At 42.3% G+C, this 25,726-nt stretch overlaps 1 protein-coding gene across 1 annotated transcript in view; it reads left to right on the top strand.

The window, feature by feature from the left end:
• SLC25A14 (solute carrier family 25 member 14) overlaps positions 1–25,726 on the top strand; it is a 1,283,912-nt gene that overhangs the window by 1,169,625 nt on the left and 88,561 nt on the right. The gene's annotated exons all lie outside the window — the stretch shown is intronic.

Below are 25,726 nucleotides of genomic sequence, written 5' to 3'. Positions count from 1 at the left end.
TAGTCATCTTTCCTTTGACAACCATGTTGCCAAAGTGATTGGGAAATCCTATGTGGCCCACCTAATCAACAAAGGGTTTGCATCAGGATCAAAAGAGGTAGTGGTGGCCCTCTACTCTTAACTCATCAGACCCATAATTGAGTACAATGCACCATTTTGGATGTACTCGACTAAGCATATCCAGCAGCTGTAGAGACCACAGAGGTACCTCACCAAGAGGATTACTGGCCTCAAACAGTTGTGTTATGCAACACAACTGTTAAAACTAAATCTGTTCACCGTTGCATACAGCCTACTCAGAGGCACTCTCTGCCTAACATACAGAGCCATGTCCAACACATAACTGTTGAACATGCTCCATCTACGGATAACAAAATTGAGTCACACTACACACTCCAGGGATATGAACCTAATCACAACAATGAATACAACATGCTGGTGGGATAGAGTACCATCCCAGACACTAGCCTTACTGTGGAACAGAGTCCCAATGTACATCAGACAGAGCCCCTCACTGACACTCTTCAATAGGAACCTTGCTGAGTGGATGGGAAACAGACAATTCACGCCAGGCATCATATCAGTAGCCCCACTAGAAAGGGTCCTAGGGTACTAACTATTAGAACTAGGGCTTAGGAGACTACCCAGTGGGGTGGTGAAAGATGCACAACTTGCCTAGGCTAATATATGCCTTTGTGAATATAGTCTACTGCATACCTATGAACCTATGTGACAGGTACATGTCTACAGATAGTAGATGTGTACTTCATTGTACAGTCATGTTGTACAGCAGGCACATGGACCACATACCCTGTAATGCTTACAGATACTGGTGGCTGTTATGTACAGTGGTTGAGATGTGCACCTCATGTCTTTTGTGCCATTGGGATATGTGCTGGGTGGGGCAGTCCTGGATGGCTCCCTGTCATGGTCACCCTCTTACACACATCTCTGCCCATCCATCTTTGGCTTATTATACTGTGTTCCTCCTGCATATATATAGGTACATAAGTAGGTAATAGGCTGTCTACCTGAAGGCATATATTAGTATGGCCAGAGTGTGCAGCTATCACCACACAGGAGGTTAGTTCCATAGGCCTCTGTGTAGTAGGGCTGATGAAGTGATCCATGGTGTGACAGTTCAGTTTCACATACACTCATCAAGGCTCCTCTGGAAGAGTGTCAGTGAGGGACTCAGCTTAATGTAGGTTGGGAGCCTGTTCCAAAGCAAGGGAAGTCTCTGAGTTAGTAATGTATCCCTCCAACATGTTCTATTTATTGTTGTGATGATGATATCCCTAGAGCATGTGGCACAGTGAGCTTGGGTTTACTTCAGATAGCGCATGTACATCAGTTCTGCATTGGACATGGACCTGTCTGTTGGGCAGAGATTGCCTGAGTAGACAGTATGCAACAGAGTACAGATTGAGTTAAATTCAGTCTTTTTGCATGAGGCAACTGTTTGAGGCCAGTAATCCTCTTGTTGAGGGACTTCAGTGGTCTTTCCAGCTGTTGAAGATGCCTAGTCAGATTCATCGCAAGTGTGCCATGATACTCTCTGATGGGTCTAATGACTGATGAGTAGAGGGAACCTCCTTTGACCTACATGCAAAGACCTTGGCAATTTGTGGGAACACATAGCATGATTTTCTAACCACTTTGTGAATGTTTCTGGAAGTAGAGATGACTATCCACGTGTCCATAGATTCCTTATTATTACCTCCATATTTAGGGTGTTGACACCTATGTGGTATTTGTATGACTGTAGCTAGAGGCCATAAATTTGACACCACATCTGTCTGACTGAGACCCTTTTTAAGGATGTCTCTGTTGTCCCAAACATCGATTATGACAACCTTTTTGCAGTCATCCAAAAACTTTGCTAACCATAGCCCTCGTGTGTTTGACTGTATTTCTGAAAAGTATACACCAGACAGGAGGGGTCCCAGGACTGAGCCAATGGGGACAGCAGTTGTTATCAGCTTACAGTCCAACAGGGAGACCACAATTCTTATATTGTGGGATCTATCTGTGCCCCAGTTGGCAATCCATCAGATGACATATGTGTTTATGCACAGGTTGTTGATTTTGTGGATATGACGTGTGTGGGATGTTGGAAAAGGGCTTTTCAAGGTCTATGTAGGCAGTGTGTAGCTCATTTCATTGATGTATGTCCTGGGTGACTGCCTTGAAAACTGTCTAACAGGTTTAGGAACCATGATCCGCCCCTGACCAAACCAAAATGGGTAGGGTTGGGTGTTTGTAGGCTCCCAATAGCTCTGTTTATGAGTTCCATAATGATGGACTCCATGGCCTTGCAGATCAGGCTTATTAGGCTTATAAGACAATAGTTCCTATGGTCTGTTGTGCACCAACACTTTGTGGAGTGTGCCAAACATTCCTGTAACCCATTCAACAGTTTCATATCCTGTACAGAGGGTGAGTCTCAACAGACTGTTCAGGTGCAAGGTCTGTTTGTTTTGGAGTTCACATATGACACAGCCAGGGAAACCATGTCATCCCATAGATGCCGTGTTTTTAGGTTTGGATAGAGCTGTTTAACCATTGTATATGTGATTACTGGGTTTTCACAATCTCCAGGTATGGTAATGGGCCCTTTTGTCAGTGAGAGGGGGGTAAATATGTATGAACCCGTCTGACAAGATGTTGGCAATATCAGTCATGTACATGTATTCATTTGCACTTTGCACTGACTCAGAACATATATGAGTTTACATTGATATTTATGACATAGCGAAATAAAGCTTCATGGTTCTCTATGGACTCTTTGGCAATATTTCTGCCAGAACATGGCTTGGGTAATGTTAGGAGTGCTCATTGTTTCTTGATGATACTGATCGGAGATTTATTGATGATCTTTGGATTTTCACTTTCTGTGAACAACTTAAGTACTTGTAGTACATAGTTTGATTATGACAGGGGCCCAATATATTATATGGGTCTGTTTTCATATCACTGTGTGCGCAAGGCAGGATTGGCGAATAGTGACAAGTGTCTGGAGTAAGAACTGCAACTGCCAGATATGTGTGGCCCACAGCTGTACTCAGACATGGCCTAAGTGTGTGAGCATGCCCAGTATGACCTTTCAGTATGTTGCTGACTGAAATTTGCTAAATTTGTTTAAGTGTGTGAGCATGCCCACTATGGGCATATATACTAGATGTGTGTGAAAAATCAAGTTGTTTTTTACTTCACGGCTCACCTTTGTGTTGTACATTGACAGGAAGCACGCTGTGCCTGCAGGGCTTCCATGAGTCAATTTGCATAGACTTAACATTTCTACATACAGGGGGGACATCTATTATTTGTACATTTCTACCTGGGGGGGCACACCTGATTGTTACTGTGGGTGTACATAGGATGAGGGGGTACACCTGACACTTTTGCTAGGCCTGCACTGCTATGTCAGGTACTCCATTTCAGTCTGTACTTTTGCCTATTGTACTGGCTTGAGGTATACCACTGTACTACAGACCTTAGCTTCCAAATACACGCATATTAGTTTGTGACTTCATAGCCTACCCAACCCACATCATACTGCCTGGCCTGCTGTTATCTGTCTGCATAGGCCTGAGGGGAGGTTACTCATATGCCTCTTCAGAGGGCATGATACAGCATTTGTTTATGTTTGCATTTGTCTACAATTGTCCTGCTAGCTGTGACTGTTAGGTATGTGACCCCCCCCCAACTGGTATGTGTGAGTGAGTATCCTGAGTTCAAGCCCTGTCACTGTTTTTTTATTTTCCTGCTGGGCAGACCTGACTGGTTAAGGAACAGTAAAGCAGGTGTGAGCGTGTTTACCCGCTTTGCTCAACATTGCCAGACTTTGCCCAACATTGCCCAACGTTGCGCTGGTTAGCGCGGTGTGCAGCTACGTGCAATTGTATTTAAATATGCTCAATACTGGTAAAATGTGCTTAGCAGTGCTTTATATTGCTTAGAATAGGGCACTCATGCCTCAGGTGGTGCTACAGGGCTGCCTATGTCGGATGCACATAGTGCACTCCCTATACATGCTTGAAAACAGGTAGTGTCAAGTTAGGCATCCCTTTTACTGTATGTGTGAGTCAGAGAGAGGTGTCATTTCCAGGGTTCCTACTGAATCAGTGCATGTGCTATGCGTTGCCTCTTTGCCAAGGCCAGGGCATACTGGGCATGCCTCCTTCTGTGTACTGGGGCAGGCTCAGGTTGTTCCTCCTCTGAGTCACTCTGTGCCTGTGCAGGCCTTGGCAATGGTGGGGGGCTGTTTGACCCTGCCCCATTCTGTTCCTGCTGCAGCTGTTTCTGCAGGATCATATTGTGTAGCATGGCACATACCATGACAATTTGGGTACATGTAGTTGGTGAGTACTGCAAGGCTCCACCAGATGTGTCCAGGCACCGGAACCGTGACTTCAGCATCCCAAACACATGCTCAGTTATGTTTCTTGTTTGTGCGTGTGCCTGATTATGGAGTTCTTGTTCGGGTGTGTGTGTGCATTTCTGATGGGTGTCATCAGCCACGGCTCCAGTGCGTATCCAGCATCCCCCACTAGGTGGCCATTAGGGATGTCCCCATTGGCAAATCTCTGGTACAGCTGCGTCAGATGCCAGATGTGGGAATCGTTTGTGATAGCTTCCAGGGCAGCCAGCACACACATTCATTATTATGCCCTGGGTATCGCACACGACCTGGCAGTTGATGGAGGGGAAGCCCTTGCAGTTGATGTAGACCCTACCCCGCTCACCAGGTGGTGCTTTGATGCAAATGTGCATGCAGTCTATTGCACCCACTACCTCAGGGTATTCTGCTATTTGGTGGAAAAGACGCATATTGCTGGCCAATGCCTCACGGGAATTGGGGAAATATACGTGCTCACAAACATGTGCTGACATGGCATCCAGGAACTGATGGAGTATCCTGGATGCCGATGCCTGTGAAATCCCCATCATATCACCAGTTGGTCTCTGGAAGGTACCTGTAGGTAGTACTCCTATGCCAACACTTACCTTGGTATCCACTGGGATGGGTTCCCCTCTGTTGGTTCTGTGTGTGAGGCGTGGTCGGCACAGCTCAACAATTTGCTGCAGGAGGTCTCTGTCCACCCTATAGTGCTCCACTATCTCCAGCTCATGTAGCCCCTGGTAGGTTACCCTGGGTCTGTACACTCTTCTCCGTCTCCTCATTGTGGGTTGCTCAGCAACATTCACAACATCATCACTCTCAGCACCTTGCACATGTTGGTGTATGATAGCAAGAGCAGCCCCTAACATTTTGTCTGACTTAAGCTTTTTAAGCTTTCCCTCTTTGTATACTGCAGTGTTACAGAGTTCTTGGGAAAAAACAGGTGGGAATGCTGTTTGCAGAGTTTAAAGTGCTGGGTTGGGCTGGGCTAGTCTGCTGTCTGTGCAATTGGCTGATTCTGACATATTTCACCTGCCAGCTCTGCTAGTTCTCTTTGGTTAACTTCCTACTACTTCTTTTCCTTCCTTTTCCCTTTCTGTTTCTGCCCGGTGCAGCGCCGTGCAAACATGCGTGCACACACTGTGTGCACGTTTGCAAGAAATTTCAGATATTTTCACAGTGTGCACCTTTGGTTTCTGGTTTTCAAATAGGACAACTATAGACACGCCTCTTGCAATCCTGAGCAACTCAAGGCAAACACAAGCCACTGTGCTCCAATTAGCTTACAGCTTTTCTGACATACCCCCTCATGATGTCACCTATATTCTACTCTACTACTCACCTACTCCTACACTTACACTCTTGGGACATGGCTCACATGCTGGGGAAAATTGGGATTCACTATCCTTATCCTCATTTGCATAGGATTGCCTACTAATGCGTGGCTACATCTCTCACACTGAGCTTCCCCCCTTTAGCAACCACTACTCAGTGGCCATGTTGTCTTCAGCCTGCCATTCACCTGCATGGCAGGATAAGCTTTTTAGTGAAAATGACTATTTTTGGCTGTTTTGTTTTTTAAAGTGCCGCACGTTTGCACGGTGCTGCGCTATGCATAAACATCGGAGATTGGGGAAAAAAGGTTAGATTTTAATCATTTTAAACATTTATAAATGCCAATGGCCTTATATTTGGCCATTGGCATGCTTCCTGAACTGTATGCATCCTTTATTTGGAGCTGTCATACCTCAGTTTAGATATTTGCAGAACGGTACTCCGTTACCAACGGAGTACATTTCTGCAGATAACACTAATCTTCCATGGACAGGTTAGTGTTTCCTGGATTGCAAATTTACCTCATTTGCATAGCTTTCAGCACCAAATGAGGTAATTTGCATACCATGATGCTGTCCGTGCAAGAGTAGCTTTAGCAGCTCTCGTGCACGCCTCTGCCAGCTGTTCCTGGATCACATGACAGACATATTGCCTGTTTGACGTCTTACTCTACTCTACAACTCCGTGCAAGCTTTCGTAAATCCGGCCCAAAACATTTAAAACACATACAAAACTATTGACTAGATATAATATATAAAATATGTGTGCATGCTCTGAAAAATAAAAGCCTATGTCTGAATAAACAATAAATATGCAAACTATCCCTGAATACTTCCTAAGTGGTCTAGCTTTTAGAATTAGTTAGTAATAAAACAGAAGTAAATGAGACAAAATGGATAATCAGACTAAGGGCTGATGTAGGTACGGGACTAAATGATAATGTCCCGATAAAAAATATTCTAAAAGCTAGACCACTTAGGAAATAATATAAAGTTTATTTATAGTTGTCCATTTTCATATATCATTTATACACCCTCATTTATGGGTTTCAGTGTCACTTGACATTATATCAGTTCACTATTCAGGGATAGTTTGCATATTCCGAATAACCTTTGGAAATTACAATCAAATTTACCCTTAGCCAAAATGGTCCTATCAAATGATTTTATGTAAGTACTCAATGTGTTGCTAATGAACCTGCAGTATTGACAATTTCCACATTTCTGTGCGCCAAGATTTCTTCGTATACCCAAGTTGATGGTATTAGATTTTTCTAAAATAGTTCTGTCATTCTTATTCCTTTTATAGGTGAATAGCAGATTATTTCCAACAACGTTTGCCAAATCTTTATTACCAAGGATAATTTTCCAATTAATAGTTAGCATTTGTGTAATGAGAAACATATCCAAAGTAATAGGAAGTGGGAACACCCCCCTTACTGGTAAAGCAGGGAGTTATTTACACTTTCCTCATTCACTTTAACTTTTGTAGCATCCTCCGTGTATGTGTTTAAATTAGTTTAGCTGTGCACTGCATTAGCATTCTACTCTATTCTGATTGCCACATTGCATCATTTTTTTTAGCCTTTTCCTTCTAGGAGGTGCAAGGCTATTTAGGATATTTAGAAAAGTTGCATCATTTAAGGGGAATATTTTGTTAGGATGTTCCAGTTAATAGATGATAGGGTAGTAATGAACATTTCTGGGTTAAATATTGACAGATTTTATGCTGTGTTATAAACATGCTGTTTAAGCAGATGTATGAGATGTCTTGTTGTGTAGATTGGGAGATGGTGCTGAGAGAATCTGACATTGTACCTGTGGTGGTGAATTTACTATGGTCTGATATTGGGATCCAGTCTAGTAAAGAGTTCAATGTCTTGCTATAATGTGTGGAACTATTAATTGTGTGAAACTATACACGTTAATGCTGGATGAAAGGGAGCTAGATGTTACAGCCAACCAATTAATACTTAATAATTTAATAACTTAATTAATATATCACTTAGTATTTTTTTTTCGGGTGGAATTGTTATGGATATCCAATGTAGGGTATCTTCCAGTGTAGTTGTATTGTCACCAGAAGGGATGTAAAGGACAGTAATACATATTTCTTTATTTTCAAGAAAGTATTAAGAAGGTCTGCTGAATTGAATTTTGGTATTGTTTTTTTTTTTATGTGTCAGTTGTCATGAAATATTAAAGCAAAACCACCCCCCTTCCTCTTTATATGGTCATTATGGATTATATTATAGCCAGGGGGTATAATTACAGTCATTTATGCTGGGTTTAGCCACATTTCAGTTATAGCTAGAATATTAGGCTTGTTTTGGCTAATCCAAGCATGTAGTTCAATATGTTTATTTATCATATTTCTAATATTTATAGTGGCATAAGTTAGATCACCTGGGTGGAGGTAGACTGTTGTGGGTTAGAGTAGTGTGTGGAGGGGAATTGTCTTGATATTGGTTGTGATAGGTAGGGCCAGGATGGGGTAAATTTTTCTTTCTTGTAGGATTTTAATATATTGGGGTATTATTGGTTCTTGTTTTGGGGAGAGTATTTTCCACTTAAACTCCATCTCAACTCAAATCAAAATCAAATTATCAGTCTGCATTTGTGATAAAGGTTAGGGGCATCAGACAGGTTTGGTGAGGAGTTTAGGAAGGAAGTATGGATAGGTGGTTGGGACAGAGATGGAGAGAGGTTGAGAGCTACTATAGAATCATGGTAGGATGAGAGATGTCTCAGTAGGAGAAGAATGGAAGGTAAGTTGAGGCGTAGCATGATTAAAGGGATCGGTACTTTACTGACAACAGGTAGTGGGGGAAGAAGAATCAAGATGGAAGCAAGACATTGCAGGGCTGTAGGATATTTAGTGATGGCGAAGTCTGAAAGCTGGTAGAAGGTAGGTAAGAAGGAAGTATTTTCTTTGAAGTAAGGATGCTATTTAATGTTTCTGACGTAAGAAATAGAGAGGTGTGAAAGAATAATGTAGTTAAGACTGGAAGGTAGTAAGAGTTTATTTGGGAAAAGTGCAAGTTGAACTGTAGAATAATAGGTATTGTTGGGGAGGGTCTGAGTAGGAATGGATTTAGTGCAAAGCTGTATGGAAGGGAGAAAGGTAGCTGGGAATGAAACTAAATGTTAGAAGGAAGTTGGGAAATAGAAAATTAAAATCAGGAGTGTTTGCATGATAACGCTGTTTGGGGAGCATTAGAGGATGGCTATCACAGGTGAAAGGTGTATGTTTAAAGCATAATGGTAGAGAGGGGAGTGTGTGGGAATTGAGGGTTGGGGAGTGAAGCCAAGTGTAGCAAGGCTAAGTGTAGTGGGTTTCCCTCCATCAGGTCAGTTGTTACAAACAGCATTCAGTTTATAGCTGGAACAGAGCATTTAAGAAGGATGCACAAAGCAGAACATTTTTTTTTACATTTACTGAATGCAGGCACCTACAAACTAGGAAGAGTAAGTATCTGGCATATACAGTGTCATCTGTTGGTCAGGGGAAGGGACAGTCACCAACATAGTATGTAACTGGCATGTACAGTGTAATCTATTGGTCAGGAGAAGGGACAGTCACTAGCTTAGTACGTAACTGACATATACCGTGTAATCTGTTGGTCAGGGAAGGGACAGTCACCAACTTAGTACGTAACTGACATATACAGTGTAATCTATTGGTCAGGGGAAGGGACATTCACCAATTTAGTATGTAACTGGCATATACAGTGCAAGCTGTTGGTCAGGGAAGGGACAGTCACCAATTTAGTATGTAACTGGTATATACAGTGCAATCTGTTGGTCAGGGAAGGGACAGTTACCAACATAGTAAGTAACTGGCATATACAGTGTAATCTGTAGGTCTGTGAAGGGACAGTCAGCAACTTAGTACGTAACTGACATGTACAGTGTAATCTGTTGGTCAGGGGAAGGGACAGTCACCAACTTGGTACGTAACTGGCATATACAGTGTAATCTGTTGGTCAGGGAAGGGACAGTCACCAACTTAGTATGTAACTGGCATATACAGTGTAATCTGTTAGTCAGGGGACGCGACAGTCACCAACTTGGTACGTAACTGGCATATACAGTGTAATCTGGTCAGGGGAAGGGATAGTCACCAACTTAGTATGTAACTGACATATACAGTGAAATCTGTTGGTCAGGAGAAGGGACAATCACCAATGTAGTATGTAACTGACATATACAGTGTAATCTGTTGGTCAGGGGAAGGGACAGTCACCAACTTAGTATGTAACTGGCATATACAGTGTAATCTGTTGGTCAGGGGAAGGGACAGTCACCAACTTAGTATGTAACTGGCATATACAGTGTAATCTGTTGGTCAGGGGAAGGGACAGTCACCAACTTGGTATGTAGCTGGCATATACAGTGTAATATGTTGGTCAGGAGAAGGGATAGTCACCAACTTAGTATGTAACTGGCATATACAGTGTAATCTGTTGGTCAGGGGAAGGGACAGTCAGCAACTTGGTATGTAGCTGGCATATACAGTGTAATATGTTGGTCAGGAGAAGGGATAGTCACCAACTTAGTATGTAACTGGCATATACAGTGTAATCTGTTGGTCAGGGGAAGGGACAGTCAGCAACTTAGTACGTAACTGGCATATAGAGTGCAATCTGCTGGTCAGGGGAAGGGACAGTCACTAACATAGTATGTAACTGGCATATGCAGTGTAATCTGTTGGTCAGGGGAATGGACAGTCACCAACTTAGTATGTAACTGGTATGTACAGTGTAATCTGTTGGTCAGACGAAGGGACTGTCACTAGTTTAGTAAGGAACTGGCATATGCAGTGCAATCTGTTGGTCAGGAGAAGGGACGGTCACCAGATTGGCACGTAACTGTCATACAGAGTGTAATCTGTTGGACAGGGAATGGACAGTCACCAACTTAGTATGTAACTGGCATATACAGTGTAATCTGTTGGTTAGGGGAAAGGACAGTCACCAACTTAGTATGTAACTGGCATATACAGTGTAATCTGTTGGTTAGGGGAAAGGACAGTCACCAACTTAGTATGTAACTGGCATATGCAGTATAATCTGTTGGTCAGGGGAAGGGACAGTCACCAACGTAGTATGTAACTGGCATATACAGTGTAATCTGTTGGTCAGGGGAAGGGGCAGTCACCGAATTAGTAACTGCTCGTTAAAGTGCAAGGACTACTACTTTGGGGAGAACGTTACAACTACTTTCTAGCAACAGGCAGGCACATATTTGACTAGTTAAAGTTAGCACAGCAAGCCTCTTCATGTTAAGCATGCTTACATTGTGCGATGACAATACTCTCAGTGAATACTTTCACATGAGTGGGCCTTGTGGCAGAGCTGCTGCAGTTTCGGGATCAGGAATGGATGTAGTGATCATGAGTTTTTATATTCTAACCCCAGATCAGACCAGCAATAATTTCGGTGGAAAGCCCATCTGTTGTGAAACATCTATTTAATGTTAAGCCCTCCCTTTCTGACAAGGATGGGAAAGCTTTTGATACGTTTGGGAAAAATAATGCGTTCTTCTGCAACACTTATTTTTAGAATTCTCAGCTGTCAAGCTCAAATGTTGAAGTTTATGCTTGTCTCTTTTTGAGAACATGAGAAACATTCCCTCATCTAAAGACAAACATTTTTATGTAATCTTATTTCTTTTGTGTCTCACTTGACTGCCCACTGTCTGAAGTGTGGCTGTCATTCAGATGATGCTACTTCTAGGAGGGTTCCTTAGTTGTGTACTCGTATTCTCACTGAAACTATTACAGCCGAAATTTTGAATTCTGCCTTAGACAGAGAGGATAGTTTTTGTACTGTCTTCAAAGCTCCCTTCAACATGTGATGGGTGACACAAGCTGATTCAGGGAATTTCACAGATTTTTCATCTTCCTTCTCCAAGTTTGTCAAGTAGTTTAATGCTACCTTTACAACTTTTTACAAAAAGTAAACTTGGCAGACAAAGTAAGCTGCTGGTAAGCAGACTTAAAAAAATGGAATGGCAGTTCCAAGATAAAAGGAGGACCCCTCACCACCACCAAAATAAGGGGCCATCTAACAAGTCGGAATGACTAGATTCAAAATATATGAAATCCTATTCCCTTCCCACCCTAGCAAGATTCCACATGAAAAAGTTCAGTGGTGCCTAAAATCTGTATGAATTCAACATTAACATCCCCTGACATTCCAGATTCCAGGTTTTGGGTTTGTGAGAAGGGAGACTGTCTGATGTAGAGACCAATTTCTCTAGGACTCCCATTTTCCCTTCCAGCTCCATAGGATCAGAGGAGGTTACTAGGCAATCAACCCAGAAGTAATTTCGAGCCTAGCCGTTTCTTCCCACTGTAATACCATAGATGCTCTAGTCAGTACCCAGGATTGTATTTAGTAATGAATGCCCATGTCCAGGAGGGTTGTGGGGGCTATCCCCAGTATGAATTTAAGGTGCTCCAGCCACTCGTCCAGGTTCCTTTTGAACAGTGGCATAGAGGTACTCTGCTTCACATAAATTGGCAACCTATTCCAAAGACACGGCAGTCAATGAAACATGCCCTATTCAAGTCGCAGACCATATTTAGATCCCTGGAATGGGTAGCTCTAGTGCCATTTGATTTATGGATGTGTAGAAAATTCATTAGGTTTGGATCAGAAATTACTCTGTAAGCCAGACACAAGTCTCCCCTAAGAAGTCTATACAATACTGAGTATAGTGACAGGGACTTTAGGTGGTCTGTATAAGCCACAAGCTGGAGTCCCTTGATTGTCTTTGTTAGAAACCTCTGTGGTCTCTCCAATTGCTGCAGATGATTTCTACAGTACATGCCAAAAGGGGCGTTATACTCAATTATGGGCCTGGTTAGTGACAAATGTAGAGGAGTTATAACCTGCTTTGCTCTAGAGGTGATGCATTTGCTAATCAAGTGTGCTGCATAGAAAGCCTTCCTTACTACATTAAACACTAGGTGGTCAAAAGTTAAGGTCGCAGCCTACTTGTGATCTCAGATCCCTTATGAATTCTTAGGATAATGTGAAGGAAGGGACATTGTTTTTACAGAAGGGAATTGCAATGTCCCACAACTGGACCAGTAATCAAGGAGCTTCAGTCCTCACCACTGGCAACAGTAGGAGACGTACACTGGGGGGATAACAGGTACACACACACACAGTATTTCCAGATGCAGTTTTCAACATCAAGTGCAGTTTCCCTTAAGAACACACAGAGACCACAGTCAGTCCGGGGCTGCTTTCTCCCTCTTTCTCCACATATCAAGTAAGACTCCCCACTGGCACAGCTTTATAGTTGAGATCTCAACTGTGTGGCCAAGGCAAGACCTCCAGCACCCTCTCTGTCCAACCAGTGCTTCATGTCCTTGCCCAAGTAGATGACACACACACACTATGAGGTTTGATTACACACACACACACACACACACCTGGGAAAGGCTGGCACATGTTTACTAGCCATGCCACATTTTTCCCAGACTATAAGGTAGTCATCACTGCCACCACCCAACTCCTTATCGGCTTCTTTAAGGCCCTTAACAAAGGGTGTCCGGTCTTACAGTGTAAATTAATTTTAGTACAAATGGTAGTTTGGCCAAGAGTAAAGCTATTAGGAGTTGCCCTCACAGTGTCACCAATATGCAAGGACTTTCAAAACTTAAATATCTCTAGACATAGCCCCAATGAAAGGTTTAAACATATTTAATAATAAATCATAATGATAAATAGTAAAAGAATAAGAAAATACTCAGTAAATATTCACAGTGAAGTCAGAGTTCAAAACCACATGAAATATTTAAAACAACATTGAAGGACAGTCTCAAATAAATAAAAATATCTAAACTAAGCTTTGCTGTATTCCTGACTATATCTAAGAGACTTATATATTCCCTAGTAACTTACTATAGAGCAAGGCAGATGTGTGGTTAATGGGTCTTCTAGTTGCCAGGTCCAAGACAGAGTACAGAATGCCCTGTCTCTCTAAGAGACTCCTCAAATTAATATCTCAAATATTACTGCTGGGATAACTTGCAGAATGACATCATTTCTTGTCATCTGACTCTTTCCCACGTGAAACCCCCCACTGCAGGTAGCTTGGTAGTATTTGGCATCTGCCTGTGAAAATGCATAAACCTTTGGATGATGCTGGAAGTCATAAAACAATTGCATTCCTTCATACTTTCAAAGGTAGTAATTCGTTCACTCCAAAGACAATACAGAGAGCCTCTCTGGCTGCACTGAAAACTGAAATATATATTTTATTGTGTGGCCATAAAGTAATTTAATTTCAGTTATTTTTCTGAAGTTAACCTCCTGTATTCCAGTTTCCACTTTGTAAACAGTTACAGTAGTGCATCCACATTTCTGTTCTCTTCCAGCTGGGCACACGGTGGTCAGATTTTAAGCACAAGCACTTTATAAAATAACTTTTTAACAAACATGTCTGTACAGACCAGTTTGATATACACATGACATACAATTCTATTACAGTTGTAACAAAAGCATTCTATATAAATCATGTTGATATTCACAACTAACATATAATTATTTACAAAGTTCCAGATAGCTGTGCTGGCAGTATCCCCCTTTGTCACAGGAATGATGATGCATTTCTTTGCATTTAGTTTGAGACCTTGACTAAGTCACCAGTCTTTGGTCTGCGTAAGACTCTCCTGAAGTATACTGACATTATTTGGGGATTCAATAATTTCACCCAGTTTGGAGTTGTCCGCAGACTTGGTCAGCCACAGCCCCTTAGTTTTGGCCTGAACTTCTGAGAAGTATATACGAAACAGTAGGGGGCCCAGCACTGACCCTTGTGGCACCCCACTGGTGACAGGTCTTCTGGTTCATGTGGAGTCACCCGCTTTGATAGTGTGTGACTAGTTTGTGAGCCACTTGGCAACCCATCTTATAAAAAAAGCTTTCAGTTCGCTAAGTTTATTGGTAATACCTGAGTGTGGGATTGTGTTGAAGGCCTTGCTGAGTCGAGATATACTCTGTACACAGATTTGCTCTCATCAGTGACCTTGGTGACATTTTCAGCGAAATCCACCAGGTTCAGGATCTGCCCTTTATGAAGCCAAATTGGGCTGGATCCAGGATTTGGAGGTTGCCTGTATCTTTATTTATGAGATCCATGATGATACATTCCATGGCCTCACAGATGAGGCTGGACAGACGTATGGGGTCTATAATTCCCTGGGTCTGTTTCTAAGCCACCTTTGTGCAGGGGAATAACTGTTTGTGTTCTCCATTCTGCAGGAACATAGCCTGTGGCTAGGCTGTGATTGAATATGGTACTTAATGGTGATGCTAGTTCATGTTTAATTTGTTTAGAAGACAGCCTGGGATGCGATCTGGTCCCTTAGAGGCTGTGCTATTTGCCTTAGACAAAGCTTTAATGACCTGCTATTAAGATATGTATGGTGGGGGTAAGTTGGGGCCAAGGTTTGTGATAAGTTTAATAAGGGAGTGAAATTTTCACCAAATCTGTCCACCAGCAGGTTTGCTATCTCTGCGGAATCAGTGTGTGTGATACTGTTAGTCACTAGTTCAACACATGCTTGTGTTCTACCTTTTAGGCTGCATACGTAGCTGTAAAAGGCCTTATTGTTATCCTTGGCTGTGATTGCTAAGTTTTTCTCAAAGTTACCTTTAGGGGATTTGACATGTTTTCTTATTTGCCTGTTGAGGCTGAGGAGGATGCTTTTCCATTGTTGAGGCCTCACCTTAGTTTTCTTAGACAGCAACTTCTTACATTTGTTGTAAAGTTAGTTTGTTGACACTGGATGTCCATCAGGGTGGCTTGTTTTTACTTGGGGCTCTGGCTTTGATTCTCTCTGGAACAGCCGAGTCTATACACTTATACAAGTAATTGCACAGGGCTTTAGTGCAAGCTTTGGTGTAGTTACCACTTCCAGCTGGGGGTGGGGCTTGAAATGGATTTATACCTTCCCCAAGGAAGGCAAATTTGCCTTGGTGAAGTTTTTTAGTGTGACTTCGTCCTTTTTGATTTTTGGTATTAGTGCCAGTTCGAAGGTGACTAACTAATGAGGGTCCGGCAGTTGCGGTGGTGCATCTATTTGTCTTGTTAGTGAGGACCAGATCTAGTATGTTTGTTTGTCTTGTTTCAGTTTGAACAATTTGTCCCAGGGTATTTGAGTTAACAAAGTCAAGGAACATTTGTGCTCGTGAGTTAGGGCTAGAGTAGGTTTCCCAGTTGATGGTGGGATAATTGAAATAGGTTCATAGGTTCATAGGTTTATACTAGGCTATCTGCCCTAAGGCATTTATAAGCCTAGCCCAAATTTTTGTGGCTTACGCCACCCCTTATATGAAAAAATACTGTGCCCATTAGTTTGTTGTGCCTCTGTCCAGCAGTGACACAGAGATGATTCCCGGGGTAAACCTACGATCTCCCATCCACAGGTCTAGATTTCTCTTGAACAGAGTCAGCGAGGTGCTCTGCCTCACATGGACCGGGATTTTATTCCACAGCATAGGGAGTCTCTGAGTGATAAATCTATCCCTCCAGCACGTCCTATTTATATCCGTGCTAAGGTTTAAGTCGCTTGCTCTAGTGGTTTTGGTGGATTTGGATTTTTGAGGTGGAGCATGTCCATTAATTCCGGGTTGGACATGGCCTTGTATGTCAGGCACATGTCACCTCTGAGCAGACGGTATGCGACTGAATAGAGCTGGAGTTTCTTCAATCTGGCAGCATATGACAGATTTTGGAGTCCCTTTATCCTTTTGGTGAGGAACTTTTGGGGTCTCTCCAATTGCTGCAGATGTCGGGTGAGATACATCCCGAATGGGGCATTGTACTCTATCATTGGTCTGATAAGTGAAGAGTACAGGGAACAATGACCTCACTAGATCTGGATGTGAATCCCTTCATGATCAGGTGGGCAATGTAGAAGGTCTTTCTAACCACTTTAGCAATGTGAGTGTCAAAAGAAAGGCCACTGTCAACCTGGGTCCCCAGGTCCCTGATAACCTCTTCTGTGCTTAGTGGATTGCCACCTATATGGTAGCTTGGGGTTACCTTGTTTTTCCGAAGGGTATGACTATACATTTTTGGCGTTTAACTTCAGGCCATGGCTCTGGCACCAGCTATCTGTTTCCGTGAGTCCCTTCTGAAGGATATCCGTGTCCGATGCACTTTCCACTATGGCGCCCAGTTTGCAGTCGTCTGCAAACTTTGTCAGCCAAAGTCCTCCCATGCTGGCCTGTACTTCTGAGAAGTAGATGCCAAACAATAGGGGCCAAGGACCGAGCCCTGTGGGACACCACTTGTGACCGCTTGGAGTCTGACACAGCGCCAGCAACTCTAACCCTGTGGGTTCTGTCCTTAAGCCAGTTTGCAACCCATCTTGTGACATATGGGTTTACATTTAAGCTGGTAAGTTTTTCTACAATACCCGAGTGGGGTATTGTGTCGAAGCCTTTGCAAGGTCAAGGTAGGCTGTATGGACTGCCTTTCCTCATCAATGGCCTTGGTGACTGTTTCAAGAAGTCACCAAGTTCAAAAGGCATGATCTTCCCTTGACAAAGCCAAACTGGGTCGGGTCCAATGTCTGCAAGTCTCCTATATCTTTGTTTATGAGCTCCATTATGATCCTCTCCATAGCTTTGCAGACTAGACTTGTTAAGCTTATGGGGTGGTAATTACCAGGGTCTGTAGAGGCGCCGCCTTTGTGGAGTGGGACCACAGTTGCCGTACGCCACTCCTTGGGCACGTATCCTGTGGTAAGGCTGAGATTAAACAGCTGCCTTATATGCGGGGTTAATTCCTCATTTAGCTCGTGTAGCACACAGCCGGGGACACCATCCAGTCCCATTGATGCTGTGTTTTTAGCTTTAGAGAGAGCAGCTTTCACCTGCGCATTTGAGATGTCCGGGTCTATGCACTTATACAAGTAATTGCACAGGGTTCCACTGAATACTCCAAAAAAGTGAGGAAAACAATGCCAAGAGCACAAAAGTGCCAACTCTAAACAACTAATAAAAGACACTGTTGAGGTGCAGAAACTGGTGAACCACCAAGGAAGAGATATCCAAAAACACGAGTAATAGCTTTTATTGAAATGACAAAGTAAATAAAAACATGAAATGCTTAACATCACTGCATTTTTCATCCCATACTCTAGGACTTCATCAGACAGAAACATTCTTTTGCGGTGATAACATTAAGCACTTTATGTTTTTATTTACTTTGCAGTGTCTTTTATTAGTTGTTAATTGAAATCCCTCATGACCAGAGTGTTTGGCAATATTTGGTCAAGTAAGCCTCATAAACATCATGATCCATGGACAGGGATCTGTAATTAGCTGACTTGAATGGGGATCTTACTCACAGTAATCTGAACTTGGAGTAACTCCATGGAGTTGTCCTAACTAGTCGGGTAGATAGAAACACAGCCTCCTTTGGTTGTCACACATTTGTTTTGTGGTCTGAAGGTATGGAAGGCATTGTAGCCTTGTAAGGCCAGGGTACTGTCTGAGGCCTTGAACCAGGTTTCTGTGACTGCACAGACATCTACATCCTCCAGTGATAGGATTGCTTCCAGGGTGTTTAGTTTTTGGTTTAAGCTCCTAGCGTTTAGCAGCATAATCCTTATTTTGTTATGTTAGGCAATTTTCACATCAACAATTTTGTTTTTGAGACCTTGCCTAAAAAAGGCACTATAGGGGAGGCAAGAGCCTTTGCCAGCAGCCAAAAGCTTAGTGGTGCCAGGTGCAAACCATCTCTGGCAAAGCAGTGAGGTTTGTCGACCATGTCATCCTAGGGTATCAGAAACTAGATCCCCTTTGAATGACACCAAAAACTAAGCCAGTTATTGAAATTGATCATTTTTTTATACTGTGGCGTCATTCTAGGTGTGGGTAATATGCTGTTCAAGGCTAGGGACAAACCTGCCTGGGATACATACTCAGAGAGCACACTCATGTCTCTCTTCATATAGTCCAGTGAGGTATGTCTCAGGCCATTCACTTCAACATGAGCTATGACAGAATCATAATGATACTTGTTGCTGAGAGACCTGAGTGCATGCGTGAGCTGATGAATCCTGGCACTAGACAGGCAGCAGACTGTAACTTTCTCCTTATCTAACGTGGTGAGTGGAACTTTCATGTAGCTCACTATGGAGTCTCCAGTGACAAGAAAATGTGGTTTATTAGTGCTATGTCTTAAGGGCTTGGTAGGTGAGACACTGGTGTTGCTATGTGTCTTGGATGCTGTGGGAACTATGTTAGTTGTAGCAGTCTTGTGTTTTGGAGGCCTCTGGTGTTTCAGTAAGCTTTATGAGAGAACCTCCATGTATGTTGATTTATGTGTTGAATGCATACTATGTATATGAGTAGTGGTGGTGGGTGAGTGGACAACCTCTTCAGTGTTACTGTTTTGAGTGCTAGAGAGCAGGGATTCACGATTCTTGGTGTATTTACATCTCTTGCACTCTGTACTAGAGTTATTAGTAGAGGGTTATCAGTGTACATGAGGCAATTGCTAGATGCCTCAGGAGACCCAAGTCAACAAGACTGGCAGGAGAAACAGGGGTAGTCCAACTGTCCATAATGCTAGATTTGAAGAACTGTTATCACAAAGTGGGTGTTTATAGGAAGGTCTATATTGAATCAGCGAACGCTTAAAAAAGTGAACATTGATTCATCGACCCTATTTAACTGAAACCTTACAATCCTGAACACTCGGAACAGTGATTTTTTTCCCAAGGAAAAATATTGCTGTTCCACAAAAAAAAAAAAATCTTAAAACGGTATTTAATGTGGAGGGCTGTGCCTCCCACACAACCCCTACTTAAATATACCAACTCTGAGATCGCACTACAGTGGAGGAAATGGCAAACTCCCGAAACCGGCCCAGCGATTTTTTTCCCTGGGAAAAATATTGTTGTTCCGGGTGTTCGAGATTGTAAGCTTTCGGTTAAATAGGGTCGATGAATCAGCGTTCGCTTTATTAAGTTTTCACTGATTCAGTATAGACCCTTTTAGGACTAATGTAGGAGGTGCTCTGTAGATGGATATTTCTGCCGGGGTTTTGGGTTGATGGTTTAATAGGTCACAGCTTAGTAGCAATACTTCTTAGACCAGAAATGTACTAAAGATGAGGACTACACTAATGTATTACAGCTGTATCTAAGGGAAAAGCTGTCAAACAGCACAAAGCAGAAAGGAGACACTAAAGATTGTTTTAAACAGCAAACATCAGTTAGAACACTACTTGATGGGAAAACAACAAACAGAATAAATACTTTGCAAACAGTGAATAGCAACAGTTACTTTGCAATAGGTGAAAATAGCAAAAAAAACTTTGCAAACAGTGAAAACAGCAAAAACATATGATTTAACAGCCACAATAAGGCAGACAAATTCAGTACAAACAGTGCAGTTTAGTTTACAGTATAAAAATACAGTATTAAGTAAGCAGAACACAATAAAAAATGCAGTAAATTGCATAATCAAGGAAGAAAAAACAGGTAACTTATGGTGTTTGGGAAGCTTAGAAGCCTCTAGTCATCTGGTATCTCAACTCAGAGTTGTAGCTGGTAGGCCCTCAGTTCATCTCAGTTCAAGCAGAAACCCTCTCAAAAGTGGGGCTTAAATACCAGAAGATAAAAACTTAAAATAAAACTTTAAAAAAGTTAAAAGAACCAATGAGGGTGGTTATTCCAAGCCCTAGACCAACCACCCTTCACCAGACAGGTTGCAATCAGCACACTTCTCTCACAAGGGTGCAGAAGGGCCCTTTCCAATCAAAGATGGCTTGGAAAATGTGCTCAGAATGCAAACGCCACTACAAACATATCCAGATGCAGCAAACCTGTATCTGGACTATGCTACAGGTACTAGGTACATTAATTTAGACAGGAAACACTAAAAATGTTTTAAACAGTAGAAAAACAGCAGTAAACAATAAAAAAAATAAACAGCAGAAGCACAGCAAGGAGACACTAAAGAATGTTTTAAACAAAAAACAAATCCACTATTTAGAACACTGCTTGGTTAGAAAACAGAACAAACAGAACATATGCTTTACAAACAGTGAAAAGTAGCCACAGTTATTTTGCAATCAGTGAAAATAGCAAAAAAGAAAGAAAAAAAAAGCTGTGCAAACAGTGAAAACAGCATCAAAATGTGATTTAACAGGCACAATAAAGCAGACAAATGCAGTACAAATAGTGCAGTTTAGTTTGCAATACCAAAATACAGTATTAAATAAGCATAACACAATAAAAGCTACAGTAAATAGTATAATCAAGCAAAAAAAAAAAAAAAAACAGGCAACCCTGTAACAACATGCACCTTAAACTTTGCTTAGGGAACAGTGTCTACAGGAATAAAAGTGCACTGTCTTTAGAACAAACCAAAATACATAAACTTAAGACTTCCAAGATGGCTGCACACTGAGTATCCACTTAATTTCAGCTCTCCCCATGTGAAAAAAGAAACTTAGAAAAGAGTGACAGTGAATTTATCTTTTTGGGTAAATTTCCGGTACCGGCTAGTAAGTACACTGCTTGGATGCCAGCAAAGAATAAATTCAGAGAACCTGAAAGAAAATCAGTTGCAAAAAGTGAAGAGAAAACACAGGCTGGGAAGAATCCTGCAGCTGTTCAGTGAAAAGCAGTTTATTTATTTTTATTTGTTTACCCGGAATGTCCATCTTGGAACAAAACCTATTTTCAGCAGAGGCCCAAGGAGAAATGCTCTAGATGGATGTCTTTGTTCAAGCTCCATCTTTGGTTCAAGACATGACATCCAGTTATCGAGAGGAAAAAATAAGTCAGAAATGTTCAAAGCAGCTTAAAATAAACAAAACAGTGAACGAGTATACTGACTTGAATAACAAAAGGCTGAAATGGAAGAAGCTTTAAATGGATATTCAGATGAGCTGATAAAAATGCAAAAGTCAGAGGTCAAAATGAAGAAGAGGCTGGCTGAATATGAGACGCTCAAGAAGAGACGTTTAAAAAAACTGGTGGATTAGAGGGCAGATCACACAGGGAAAAGTTTAGATTTGCTGCTGTGCCAGAGAAACTGGAAGTAACAGATTATTAAATTTATGAAAGCACAATTAACCAACTGTACTGATATTCCATAGCAGGACCTGTTAACCGAAAGGGCACATTGGATATATGTTACAGATCTGACCATGAGAAAGCAGTCAAGATCTCTAATAGTAAAGATGCTATCCTACTAGCAGAAACATTTTATTCTGACAAAACTGTGGCAGAAGGACAAAATACTAAAACCTGTAGAGTGTTTGTGGAGAATGCTTACTCACTGTATACCAGGCAGAAGAGGAGTACATTTATTCCAGTAATCAAGGAATGTTAAGAGCAGGTGTTAAATTCAAGCTGCTGTATCTAGCTATCTTAAAGAAATGTTTTCATGGTGGGTCATAGGCATTATTTGATGCAGAACATGCTAAAGAGGAAATACAGAAGTTTGTCCAATGAAAAGCGAGCCATCAAACAGAGAAGGGACTGTGCTTCTTATTCTTCTGATAATAAAGAGACTCTGCCAGTGAAATCTTTTCCAAAATTCCAAAGGAAATTCTTGAGAGATAGTGAAAGCACAGGAGATGACCAAAAGAATCAGAAGTATGTTGGAAGTGAACCAGAGACTGTAGTTGGGAGATGGAGAACAACCGGAAGTACACCAGCAACTAGGAGATTAATGAATAAATGTGGGATTACAAAGCATCAGTCACATTTGTGAAATGTAGCAGAACAAATAAACCTGAAAATAATGGAATTGTTTGACTTTGTTAAACTTGTAAGGGACTTCAAAGCATATGCCCTACTTAGTGTTATTAATGTTTGTAATAACTTTAAGGAGAGGGGAGGAAGGGTGGAAAGTGGTAACTGTAAGTAAAAAAAAATGTTCTTACCAGTATTTTGTAAAACATGACAAATACTGTATGCTATATAGTAAAGCATTTTCAGTTATTTTTGTGTGTTATAAGGATACTGAAGTAATCAGGTGCCATTTTTAGGATCATGGGTAAGTAAGGGGTAGCTGCCTTTGCAGGCCATTTTTAAGCCAAGCCAATTTCCCTTTTTCTGCTTGAAATAACCTGTCCCATTTGGTCATAGATTGGTCTTACCCATCCCATAGTCAAAAATTATATATTACCCTTAATGAGAGTAACTGGGATCATGCTATAGATAACATGAGGGAACCCATGCATATAAGAAACCATTTAGGGGCTGCATATGTCCATGAGTAGTACAGCAGGCAGTCCTGAGGTAAATTTTCTGTTTCCCATCAATAGATCTTATTTGCACTTGAAAATGGACAGGTATGAACTCCATTTTACATGGATGGGTATTCTTTTCATAGCAGTGGTATCCTCTGCAAAATATAACTGCCCATCCAAACCATCCTGTTGTGGGGGAGGGGGGGGTTCTCTTCTTTCTTTCTTCTTATTTAGTTTTATGAAATGTAGGGACTCCAGTGTCAAAAGAGAAGAAAACCTGGACAAAGGCACATTTAAGATAATATGCTGTAATCTTAGGTTGTTGAGGTGAAGGATGGGTGAAGGATGGGTTATAAAACTACACAGAACATGATATAAGTAAAATTGATATGCCTTTTCTTAAATTTACATAGAGGAATAACTAGATCAAAGCCCTTGGTTTGATCTAATAGCAAGTTTTAAGTAGAAGCAAGCCAATAAAAGGACATTAAATGTAAATCTTCACAGTGGAACATCAGAAGCTTGTAGCTGAAGACAACTTTGTATCTGGTTCTCATTGTTTCTGCGGAGACAAGCTGATAAGAGGCCATAAAAACAGTACTTTTTTCAATGGTTAAAAGATAATGGGCCGGATTCACGAAGGCTTGCATGGAGTCTAAGAGTAGTGTAAGACTCCATGCAGCCTTCGCGATCCAGGAACAGCCCAAAGTCCGTGTAAGAGACAAGCTAAAACGGCTCTTACACGGAGTGGGCGTGGATAAGCTAATCACCTCACTTGCAGCCGAATAGCATGCAAATGAGGATGATCCAGGAAGCCCAGAACAGCCCGTGTAAGAGCCGTTTTAGCTGCAGAAATGTACTCAGTTGACAACTGAGTACGTTTCTGCAAAAACCGCAATGGAGCCATGTCAGCTGCAAATAAAGGGTGCATATGTGTCAGGCAGCATGCCAATGGCCAAATATGTGGCCATTGGCAAGGTAACCTGATGCAAATATCTTAAAAATATATATTTTTTTTTCGGCGATCGCCGATGTTTAGACCCAGCGCAGCCCCGCGCAAACGGGCTGCGCTGTATAAAACAAAAAACGAAGGTTTTAAACCCACAAATGGGGATTTTATGCAATACATGCAATGTCAATGCAGGGACCAGCAGACCAAAACAAACATGGCCACCGTGTAGTGGTTGCTAAGGGGGGAAGCTGAGTCTAAGAGATGTAACTAAGCATTAGTAGGCAATCTGATGCAAATGAGTGTTAGGATACTGAATTCCACTGTCACATAGCAAATGAGCACAGTCTGAGTAGTGTAAGAGTTACAGAAGGGGGAGGAACAGAGCAGAAGATAGGTGACATCACAGGGGGGAATGGTAGAAAGAAATGCAGTTCATTGGAGGTCAGAGTTACATGACAGATGTCAGACAGATATCATGGAAAGAGGTGTGCCACTAAATAAGCATGAGAAAGTCAAGAAATGGAAGGTGTACACTGTTGCCTACACCAAAGTTTCTTTCTATGTGTGTATGCGCACATGTGCGTGCCATGAAGCGCGAGTAAGGCAGTGTGCGCGCGTGTAAGGCAGACCGAGCATGTGGGAGCGTGTTGGGAGATGTTTAACACTGTTTGCACGGGTGTGCACGTGTTGTAATCCGAATAAGCAGATTCTGAACCGTGTAAGCATGTGTGCACGCGTGTAAGCCACTGTGAGCGTGTTTCTGCTGGTTTGCACATGGCTCCTCCCTGAGGAAACAGAGAGGAAAAAGGAAGCTAGCAGGGAATACTGCTGGAGCTAGCAGGTGAAAACAATTAGAAGCAGGCAATTACACAGGCAGAATAGTAGCCCAGCCCAGCACTTAAAACTCTGCAAACAGCAGTGCAGGATGTTTCTCTCAAGAGACAATGCAAGACAGGAGTAAGCTATTAGAAGTGAAAACTGAAAAAGCTGAGCTCAGAGCAGAAATGTTAGGGGCTGCCATAGCTGTCATAATGAGACATAGGCGACTTGCTGAGGGTGGTGACAATGCAGATGGTGCCAGACAACCCAGAGTGAGGAGACGGAGAAGAGTGTACAGGCCCAGGGTCACCTACCACGGGTTACATGAGCTGGAGATAGTAGAGCGCTATAGAGTGGACAGAGACCTCCTGCAGCAAATAGTGGAGCTGTGCAGGCCACGCCACACACACAGAACCAACAGAGGGGAACCCATCCCAGTGGAAACCAAGGTATGTGTTGGCCTAAGAATACTAGCAACAGGTACCTTCCAGAGACCAACTGGTGATATGATGGGGATATCACAGGCATCAGCCTCCAGGGTACTGCACCAGTTCCTGGATGCCATGTCAGCACATGTCGGTGATCATGTATATTTCCCCAATGCCCGTGAGGTATTGACCAGCAATATGCGTCTCTTCCAGCAAATAGCGGAATACCCTGAGGTAGTGGGTGCAATAGACTGCACGCACATACGCATCAAAGCACCAGCCGGTGAGCAGGGTAGGGCATACATCAACCGCAAGGGCTTCCCCTCCATCAACTGCCAGGTCGTGTGTGATGCCCAGGGCATAATAATGAATGTTTGTGCTGGCTGTCGTGGGAGCTACCATGATTCCCACATCTGGCATTTGACGCAGCTGTACCGGACATTTGCCAATGGGGACATCCCGCACGGACACCTAGTGGGGGATGCAGGTTATGCACTGGAGCCGTGGCTGATGACACCCATCAGAAACGCACACACACCTG

Source organism: Protopterus annectens, chromosome 15.part0 (genome assembly GCF_019279795.1).
Source record: "Protopterus annectens isolate FY-2018-M chromosome 15.part0, PAN1.0, whole genome shotgun sequence".
Classification (NCBI taxonomy): Eukaryota; Metazoa; Chordata; order Ceratodontiformes; family Protopteridae; genus Protopterus; species Protopterus annectens.
Note: the sequence above shows the minus strand (reverse complement) of the source record. Positions and strands in the feature narration are given on the sequence as shown.